This window comes from Polyodon spathula, chromosome 52 (assembly GCF_017654505.1).
Source record: "Polyodon spathula isolate WHYD16114869_AA chromosome 52, ASM1765450v1, whole genome shotgun sequence".
Lineage (NCBI taxonomy): Eukaryota > Metazoa > Chordata > Actinopteri > Acipenseriformes > Polyodontidae > Polyodon > Polyodon spathula.
The window spans coordinates 1939461-1950428 of NC_054585.1; the positions used below are offsets into that span (position 1 = coordinate 1939461).

At 36.8% G+C, this 10968-nt stretch overlaps 1 protein-coding gene across 3 annotated transcripts in view; it reads right to left on the reverse strand.

The window, feature by feature from the left end:
• Window positions 1–10532, reverse strand: part of LOC121307082 (rab GTPase-activating protein 1-like) — a 113439-nt gene extending 102907 nt beyond the window's left edge. The window contains exons 1-3 of one of the 3 annotated variants that reach the window (XM_041239197.1): window positions 10427–10530; window positions 4549–4636; window positions 3784–3844 (exon numbers count right to left, since the gene is read on the reverse strand). The gene's annotated coding sequence lies outside the window, so the exon portion shown is untranslated. Of the gene's footprint in view, window positions 1–3783; window positions 3845–4548; window positions 4637–10426 lie in introns of all 3 variants that reach the window. The other 2 variants (XM_041239196.1, XM_041239198.1) reach the window with 2 other exon arrangements.
• Window positions 10533–10968: the final 436 nt, after the last annotated feature.

Genomic DNA, 10968 nt, shown 5'->3' on the forward strand with positions numbered 1-10968 from the left:
AATTGTGTATTTAATTATTGTTTAGTTTATTTCTTACCACTCTACCTACATTTAATAAAGCCATTATTAGTAGTAATGTTAAACAATGACTGTTTCTTAATTAAATGACATCGAACGATGAAGAAACGAGCTCAAAGCTATTTTCCTAGCTATACATTCCTTAAAGGAAATTTATTGCTTTACTTTGTAAAGGATGTAGTCACTACACACCGTTTGTTTCATAAAGACATTATATCCGGAGACACACCTATATTACAATGGGGGGGATACACACTGCTGAACCTGTGTAGAGTACTTCATTTTATCAAAGTGTTTAATATTGTTTTATTGTTATTGTAATGCCAGCAATAAGACAAACTGGTCTTCACTTGTAGACTGAATGACTAAATATGATGATCTCACAACAGTGCTGGACATTTGTAATGCAATTCAACTGTTGTAATACAATTCTTATTTTAATGCCAGCAATGAGCCAAGTGATGTCTATAAACATTATGACAGAAGTGTCTTCAAGTGCTTTACTTACTATTTACAGAAACAAAAGTCCCATTGAAAATCATGGCTTTAATAAAAAAATAAAAAGGACGAATTGTGGTAATATTTATTATCAACTATCAACATTATATTTATATTGAAACGCCATGTTTAAGTTTCAATAAATTGATAAAATAAAGTGTGAAAAAAACTGGCCTTGTGAATTACCAAATTATAAAACAATACGAGGGAACACTGAATTAAGATCACATTCTTAAATATGACAGAATGTATTAATTGCTGTGAACACATGTGATGAATCATGCTGAAATAAAGGACAGTCAACAATCATTCATATTTACTTTGAATACACAGTAGAATTTTTGTATTGAAATATGTAGCAAATTCTACCACCTACTCCACACCAATTGCACTACAATAGCCATGGAACAATGTTATTGCATTCAGCATACAACAATGCAGTCAATTCCTTAAAATTCTAACTCAAACATAAGCTGAATGAGTCTGACAGATGCTGAGAATGCAGGAGTCTCCAATAAACCAATTAGGCCGAATTATGTCGTTCCCACAGGGTATAGAAATGTGTTTGTGGGGGCTCCCAAGTAGCGCATCCAGTAAAAGCCACTCCGTGTGGAGTGCAGGATGCGCTCTATAGCCTGGAGGTCACCGTTTCGGATCTTGGGGGGTTCCCAGGGGGTAGTGCACAATTGGCTGAGCAACGCCCCGGTGGGGAGAGCCTAGGTCAGCTAAGGTGTCCTCGGCTCACCGCGCACCAGCTCCCCCTTTAGACTGGCTGGGGGCCTGCGGGCCTGCCTGTAAGCTACCCAGAGCTGCGTGGTCCTCCAACACTCATTTCGGAGGACGCATGTGTCCGTCTTCGTCTCTCCTGAGTCAGTGCAGGGGTGGCAGCGGTGAGCCGGGTTGAAATAAAAATAATTGGACAAATTGGGGAGAAAATAAGAAAAATAATTGGCAATTCCAAATTTGTAAAAAAAAAAAAAGAAAAAAAAGGGTTTGTACACGTACAGTAACCGTCCAATTACATGCATCACATTGAGCCAAAAAAACAATGCTTGTGTAGGCCTACAGTATATAATCAGTCCAAGTCAGGAAATACTAAACATGGCAGAAATAATTGTGTGTGTTCTGCATATGGCCACAACACCATAGCACATGTCATGACAGACAGATAAACAGATAGCTAGACAGCTAGATAGCTAGATAGAGACAGACAGACATTAAATGCGTACTGTAAGTGGGACCCTCAGGTCAAACAGACCTGAAACATAACAAGAGGATTACAAATAGGTAATTGCTTTTTCCAGTTTGGAAATATTACTGTACAGTAGCTAGAAGAAAAAAGCTGAAGGTCAGACACAGATGCTGAAGAGATTTGTTGTCAGTGGCTTACAGACACACACAGGTTTTCTATTAATCTACACAGGCCACATTCATTGCAGGAGAACAAAAAACTAAACCACGGCTTATGTGCAGAAGGGATCAGAGAGAGTTCACCCAGCCAGTACTGAGATTAAAAACAAAGGTTCACATTGCATTTCTCTGATCCTCTAAGTACCTGTCACGCATTCCTAAACAAATCACTGTATTCATAATAATGCGCTTCCGTTATCTGGTAATACCTGTCAGTTTGACTGGCAGCAAAAGCACTGCGGTGCGCAGCTAGAAATGTCACGAACAAGAGTGAATGAGTGCACCTCTAGACTACACCCTTTAAAGGCACAGTCAATCGAACGAGTGAGTGATTTGACAGTTCATGTCTTGATGATTGTGATTAACTGTGCCTCGTGTGTTCACTGAAATGAAAGCATGTAAGCAAGCAAGTGGAGTTTTTTTTTTTGTATGTTTTTACGTGTTCTTTAGTCTGTCAGTTTAGTCTTATGCAAGTTTTGCACACGCTGACATTACAGTATACCTGTAGTTTTAAGTTACACTAAGAACTATTGCGTAAAATATTTGAATTTTACATTGACGCGGAATATGAATGTTAAATAAGAAAAAAAGTCAACTTCTGAAAACAGGCCTATTTCTTTTTCCATAAGTACATGTGTGTAGGACAGGTGTCAGACGAATGACGGTGAAATTGTGTGCTGTAACAGGTAAAATACAGTGCACACCCTTTACAACACTATAGTGAGGAGCCATAGTTACAAGAACGTGCTATTAGTGTTCTGACTTATAACGAGTAATAAAGGGTTACTGTAATGGCATTATGGAGCAAATGGGAGCCACGACCCTACCGTGTTATACCGATTAGCACTATAACAGGGCACGCTATAACGGATGAGCACTGTATTTAGGTGACGAATCACTGTGACTGGCTGCAGTTTTTCCTAGTTATTCCTACTGAAGCTGTAAAACAAAGAACTAATTTTAGGAAACTGCACGTACAGCACCTGTTTAAGCAAGGCATGACAAGCTAATGATAAGTTTCAATTAAGAATATCTCATACCCTCCTAATGTTCCCCAATATGAAAACATACTGTACAGCAACTATAACCTCTCATCTGTGGAGACAGCACGTTCCTGAATTCTGCATTCCTATAACAATAATAATATATACAACTTCCAAAGCCTGCATACTGTAAACAGTCCTCATTTGGTGTGATGCTGGCTTACACTACTATCACGAATAACATGCACGGTTCACAGGGACAGTCATACACCAGTGCCACAACCTGATAAAGTATTTTGTTTAGCAACACCACTGCAGGGCAGGTTCAAGATATCCTGTTCTGGGAGTTGTTCTGCACAGGGATACAAGCTTATTAATTATTAAGGGATTGTGAAAATATTTTTTCCTTAACATGGCTAACTTTTCTTTAGTCTATATCAAAAGGTTTCTTGAAAGTTTATTTATTTCATTTTTTTGTTTTCAATTTCATTTTAAAAACTGAACAGACTGTGGGGTTTCAACATAATCGTGATTGTTATGATATTTTTTATTAAACATATGTCTGGTCATAAATCAGTTTTGAGTACTTATTTTCTTTTTACATCGGTTATGCATCGGGGCAGGGGAAGAAGGTGAGCTCAATCACATGCAGATTCAGAGTCAGACCTGAGGGCAGCAGAGAAGCTCTGTGCTTAATGCAAAAAATAACTGCTGATTCCAAATTTAATTAAAAAAAAATTAAATTTCCTTTTCCCTTTACATAAAAACAATGTGCAGGCTTGACTATCGACTATTGTCAAACGACAGAATGCATCGATAAATCGATCACCTCAGCCTTATTAATATATGTAAATATATATGAAACCAGGATCACCTTGCTGCAGCAGTGTTTCAGTTAGCCATCATTGGGCAAGATGTTAGATGAGAAAAAATAGCTGAAAAAAAAAAAAAAAGTAATAAAACAAAAGCACACATATTTTGTCTTTGCAGAATTTGATGGCGCTACTGCAAACGTTACATGCATTTTGGCAATATACATTCTCGCTTGTTCCAGAGAGCTTTAACAGCAACTCTTGCAATGTGGAATGAGCAGATAAATACCATGTACTTTATCTGTAAATGTGGGACAATCAACCAGCAGACACGAGGCCCAAAATGAAAACAGTGGTACAATATTAGACTGCAGAAGGACTAAATGAAAACAATGAGGCACAAACTGAGATACTGTATGCACGCTGCTCTCTGAAGGTCACATCATATCAAATGGCCAGCACAGAAGGTAGTGTTACTATATGTATACAAATTAAAATAAATACATGTTTATGTCCGACTTCAATAGATACAGTAGTGTTTGGACATTACTGCACCTGCTACAGTTGCACCGCTAATGATACTAAACAAAATAGTTTCATAGCCCACATTTTACAATAAGGCTTTACTTGCAGGTTTGGTTCCCGTATGACCCAATACGATCTGGTGCTCTGTATTTTGGTCCCTAGATCAAAAACAGATTATTTTAAATCAGTGCATAAAAAAACACCTGGACTTTAAACACAAAGTGCTCTGAAACTTACAATGAATTGGCCCAAAAGATACTCCATTATTTTAAAATAAATAATGATCCTTGAAGAAAGTTTACCCATGTAACATGGATCCACTGCCGTTAACATGCACCAAGTTAACAGAGTAGACCTCTGCAATCCGTGCAGACTGGGACCGATCTGAGCCTGAATTAGTGAAAAAACACAGATTAGACGAAATTGAGTTGTTCCAACAATGGTCAAAATATATACTGTACATAATCAGCATTGTTCAGAGGCAGAGAGCTGGTTTAAAAAAGTCACTGACCTTTCTGTCATAATTGCTCTTCATATTCAGACTGCCAGGCTAGAAGAGTCTTAAGTGCTTTCTGCTCGCTTGTCACTGGTTTCAGTAACTACAATACAGCACTGTCCAGTGGCTTGCACTATACTGTACTCAATATAATTGAATTCAATTAAAAGATGACTGTCCGCTTCCGCACAGATATAGTGATTTCCGCACTAATAAAGCAAGCAAATACCCGCTTCCGCATAGATCAGATGATTTCTGCACAAATGCATTTTGAAAGATGAATTAACGAGAGTCTACTCTACTACTTCAAGACTTTGCAGTAAAACATGAGCATGTAGTTTTAGTTTTAAAATAGATACTGTAGCAAAATTAGACTCCATACCAACCAAAACCAAATTTAAAAAAGAGACACAAGACTCTAAGGTCAGAATATATATCATGACCCATGTTATGGGCAAGACTGGATGTTCTGTATGATGTGCAAGAAGATAAAATTAACAACGTTAATACTATGACGACACTCAAAACACCTTTTGAAATAGAGTATTTGAAATATAAAGTAGAAATTTTCAGAGGAAACTGTCAGAAGTATAAAATACAGCCTACTATAATGGGGTTAAACCCTTCCAGTTGTTCTAGTGTTAAAAATGGTGGACAATTTTGCTAAAAGACAAAACTTTAATGAGATAGTTATGTATCATTTAAGCACATGCTGTCTACCACTCCCTGCATGTCTTATTGGTAGACTGAAGGATGGGGTCCGTACATTACTCATTTACTTGCTTTGAGTATTACGAGGAGGCCGTTCAAATGCTGATAAAGAAGCCAAGCAAGTGCTTTATTAAATAGCCTTAGAAAAGTTGAGCATTGGCTATTTTTTTTTTTTTTTTTTTTTTTTTTTACAAGTAATTTAGGATGGCTAAAACAGTAAATCAATGTATTGTATTTCAGCTGTTAGATAATGCACTGACTAAATGATCCAGAAAACATCTCACTTTATTATGTACCCACTGCAAACAGTTAATGCATGTCTTTTAAGATAATGTCCTCTTATGCCAGTAATTTTTGCCCCCTCTCAATTTCAATTAAGTGTACAGTTAATCTCATCAAATCAACATCAATAGACATTATTTCTATAGGTATTTAAAATGGATAATTAATTACTGTATCAGTGTAACAATTACCATTTTCTAACAGAAAGCAAAATTAATCACTTTAATAGAAATAATTTAGGAACCCTTTGTTACAGATACATCCTTTATTTATAAATTTAGTCATTCACTTTAATAAAACACAGAAAAACAAACAACTACATTTTATCACAAGTTTCGACTAGAATGAAGACATTGAGAAAGACCTCTAGTGGAAGTCTATGTCATAGAATTGTGTTACATTAAAAATGTTTTTTATAAAACCTCAACACAAAACCTAGCTAGTGCAATCTTTTAACCTTTAACAAAATCTAATAAAACTTGAACACAAAATGTCATATTGTGTGCTGCTCACATTTTTCATGTTAAAATCTGTGATCAGTAAGCATCTCATTTTGCTACATTGAGGGCTCATGTGATGTAGACCGTGCGGAATGAGAAAAAGGTATGTAAAAATGTACCCTAGGGATAGCTGTATTGGGCTTGTTGCGACTATACTACGGCACTCGTTAAAACAACAGATCACTGTAAACTAAAAAAATAGCATCGCCGTCGTTTTTTCCCTGCCATATAACAACTGTGTTTTGCATAAAGATACCATATAAACCGTTTCCGGTTTATTCAGAATTACCCAGCACTATTTTCAAGGAAATACACAACATTTTGATAAAAAATAATATAAGCTGTACATCTAGGATACAGAAGACATTTAGATGCCAGAGGATCAAACAACGTTCAAACATGGTTCTCTGTCACCTGTATGATTATTGTGGCAATTGCTGGGTGTAGTAACTACTAGCTTGATCAAAAACTAAATTGAAATACTTACACAAATTTTACTGGATGAGGAATGGAGAGAAAATGTAAATCAGTTTATGAATATTCAAAAGAAAACAAATGTTTCAAAGTATGCAAAAAGCAAAAATAGCAGAAGTGGGTCAGATGAGGCAGAAGATGCATAGCACTGCAAATACAGCTGCATTGAGGTACATGTTTGCGCTGACAATAAAATAACATACTGAAAAATAAGCGACACATTAAATAAAACAAGAAAGTGAACGGAGAGACAAGCAATCCACCTATCCTGCTTATACATGTGCTTTAATAAAAAAAGAGTGCAGAATGACTGTGTTAATGAGTTGGTCAGGGTGCTGTGCTTTGCTGGACAGCCACTGTTTATTGCAGAGAGGTATTTATTGGTGACTGTGCGACAGGACTGTCTGTAGTAAAACACTGCCTAACGCCGACAATCTTAATCGGAAATATTTTACAGAAAATGGTGATGCTTTAGCTGTCAATTTTCTTTTTATGATTTCAAGGCAAATAAACCTGGCTTGTTTTGTGCTCATGTCATGTTCACACCTTCTGTAGATACTATTTCTGTCAGCACAGCGATTGCCCAAACATTTGCAAAGTACCAGCAAATTCCCGGAAATGTTTTTTAAAGATAAAAAACGAAAACGCAGAACACTACATATAAATAACATATTCTGGATTCCAGTATGCTTAATTGCACTTGCAGACTACTTCAGATATACTGTATTATGTGAAAGATGAGAAACAATTGTAAGCACCTGTAATATGTATCCTATGTTGTGTAAATGGGCTGTCCCTCACATGAATGATTCATTGCAAATAGCATTGTTGCAGATGAAATGCCAGGTTCAGTCAGAATGAGCAAAACAGCAGATCTGACAGACTGGTAAGAGAGTCGTAGTAGAATGCATTCGGTAGGCAGGCATTTTCATATGGGCAAACAGTCATGCAGCGGGCAATAAGTTTAATTTTTATTTTTTTTAATCTTTCGCCTCAAATGTTCACATTACTTATTCACAGCTACAAAACCACTTTTTCCTGTTCCTGTTTTTTCTGTGACATTGTGCACAATCATTTTGCTCTCTTTTCATCAAAATCTTAAGTTATTTTTTGCGCATCAGTGATTCATAATACAGTTCTCCTCACAATAATGTGGGTCTCGGGGGGGACACAATATGAGCGTTATAAATGAAAATTGGGGGGGGGGGGGGGGGGGGGGGGGGGGGCACCGCAGGACACAACACACATCTGACTAAAATACAAAATAAAATAACTCCCTCTCTAACGCACATAGAGTGAAACAAAAATGTAACTTTCTGTGAATTAATCATGTAATCAATGCTCTATTGTTTACCAAAAAAAGGTAACATTCCCACTCTTGGATCATTTTAATTACCAGTTTTTAGACTATAAATAGCCTGACTAAATGGCTGTGGCGAGTTCAGTTCGGAGACAGGCAAGCAAACCAAGTGCGAGAAGTAGAGCGGTTCGGGAGAGGGGAAGAGGGAATGGGCTCGGCTGAAGCGTCTCGTCTCCCGGAGAAAGCTCCAGCGCCTCTCGCAGCTAAAAAGTAAATACATTAGGAAACATAACCAAATAATAGGCCTACTATTTATTTAGCTATAAAACAAATGCTGAATAAGATGTCTGTGTTATAAAGTGCCAGCGCAGCTTTTCTTCAGTTCAGATACTGTATCAAAAGGAAGAGACAGAAACGGAAGTTAGACTGAGAAGTTGTTTACAGTTTGAACACCAGTACTGTATTTACTGTATAAATATTGCATGAATCACTTGTACAGGGAATTGGGGGGCATGCTGTAGGAGCGTTACTTCCAAGGCACGTTATAATTGAGAGCCTTATAGCGAGGGAGCACTGTATTAACATTCCATACAATGCTGTAAGATTCAGTGCACAATTTTGAATACCAATTACACCAGAGCTACTTGATAGCTAGGACTGCTAATTTTCCTCATGCAAACGAATGTGGGTTTATCTTACCCTCCTAACAACAAACAGCAACTGCAGTGGCCGTGCATGCACTTTTTGAATGTGATTAAACATTTAAGTATTATTTAATATAAATTAAAGTTATAAAAGTAGCTGAGCACAATATTCAGATGCAAGATTGAAAAGTGGACTTAATTTATTAAAATGTTCTTTAAAAAAAAAAAAACGAAGTAGATCTCTAATTCAGTACATGGAGGAACACACTGATGCCAGGTGAAACTACAGACAAAATAATATAATTGCAATTACACATTAAAATACTCCCTGTGAAATTAAATCTTTATCACTGCTTTCAACATATCAATCCAATCCACTGTACAGTATTGTTGACTCTCTAAATAATTATTAAAATGGAGACTAGCACCATTGTGCTCCTTCAAATAGAGCTGTTTTTGTCCTGCCCAGTATGTATGTCCACTGCCCAGTATGTACAGCAGTTACAAGTACTGTTGTGCCTTAGCATTAGAAAGGGATTGGTTTGTTGATTTTAGCTGCACGTGTCTGTAAGCAAAGCAAACGATAATCGCCTTATTTCCTACTAGCTTGTACAACTTATCCTCCTGGTAAATCAAATGATCAAAGGGCATAGAAAGTGTGGGTTGAGCAGGTACAAATAATTTTAATACCCCTGGCAATCTGCTTTCTTCCAGAGAAAGCGAATCCTTTTTGGAGCAATGTTGTTATATTTACCCTCCCAATTGAATGCATGCGATATACATTGATAACTTTAGTTAGCGTCTTCAGCAAACTGCTTCCAGTATGTATTGTATTGACCTGCCAAATTGCAAGCCTTACGTCATTATTAGCCAATGAGATACATCGGTGTAGAAAAAAAAACAGAAGTTTTAAACAAATTTGCAAAACTGCTTCCAAACCTAAGGGATTTACCTGCACGATGATGTCATTATGCATTCAGAAAATACATGCATTTTTTTCGAGATACCGAAAGCAAAGTGTTACGTGAGTTGTAGCATTTTAAAGAATATTAGCACACAACTGGAAAAGGACATGACAATAAAAAAGTAAAACTGTTGACACTGACAACGTCGTCAGCATACAAATTTAAAAACTCGTACTGCATGCCGTCTTTACAGTACCCTTAACGATATGGGATTCATAACAAAATACACTGTTGTGCACAATAACTAAATATGCATATTACAACAGCATATCTATAAAACACCTTTTCAGTTCAGTTGTAGCATACTGTGTTTTGCTTTGACATACATTAAGTACTGCGAGCCAAATAAAAATCGTGCATTTACCATATCAATGTCTTGCATAATATAATAAACTACACACAAATGTGAGAAAATCAAAGAAACCTACGCACGTTATATAAGGACAATATCTGGAATCATGAGCTGTAGAAAATTAAACTACAACACATAAAATATCAAACCCCTGCACGAAAATACTGTGTTCAACAACCAGGCCCAATGCCGATAACTTAAAAAAAAAATTCAAATACAAATCAAATGTCACCTGAAACATAAGCATTTTTAACAGAGTGCAGTGGAGAATTTGACAAAAAAAAAAAAAAAAAAAAAAATGTACACAACAGGGCCTACGAAAAACAAGCAGGCCGCTATGTTGTTTATATCTGTTTCTCGTTTTATGTTAACTCGTATTTGCTGTCCGCAGTAACAAACCTACTAGGCAATTAGGTTGTTTTTGTTAAAATCGTAAGCAAGGTTGCCGTGTCTTACCTGTTTTCAGCTGTTTTATTAATCTTTGTATTCCAGAAACGGTTTTGTTCATTACATACACACAACCCGCAGCTGTAAACAGAAACCAAACCCCAACCCACTGGACAGAGCGCCTGCGCAACTCGCCTCAATTCGGCCTCTGCTGGTAGAGATTGTTGTAGCGGGGAAAAGCGCTCTGTACCCGGCGTTCACAGGTCACAGAGGTAGGGGAACCGTACTAGTTTTGTGGATGTCAGTTACTAGTCACGTTTCTGTAGTTTTTGTAATTATTTTTTTATTCGTGTTATAGAATTTTTATAAAATATTTTTTTAAGGGCTAAGGTGGTCAGTCTGTCAGTTACTGAAACGAGATTTTTGTTTTCCTTCATTAAAAGAAAATAATTTGGCACGTCAGTCCCATTTTGTATACATTTTTGATTAACTACTGTACGTGTAAAGAGTCGTATAAATCCCTCTTAACGACAACTAGCCTGCCATTCAGGATTTTAAGGAGTTTAATACTGTAATGCTTTAAGTTTTGTTGTGTCAGATTTAAATTCCGT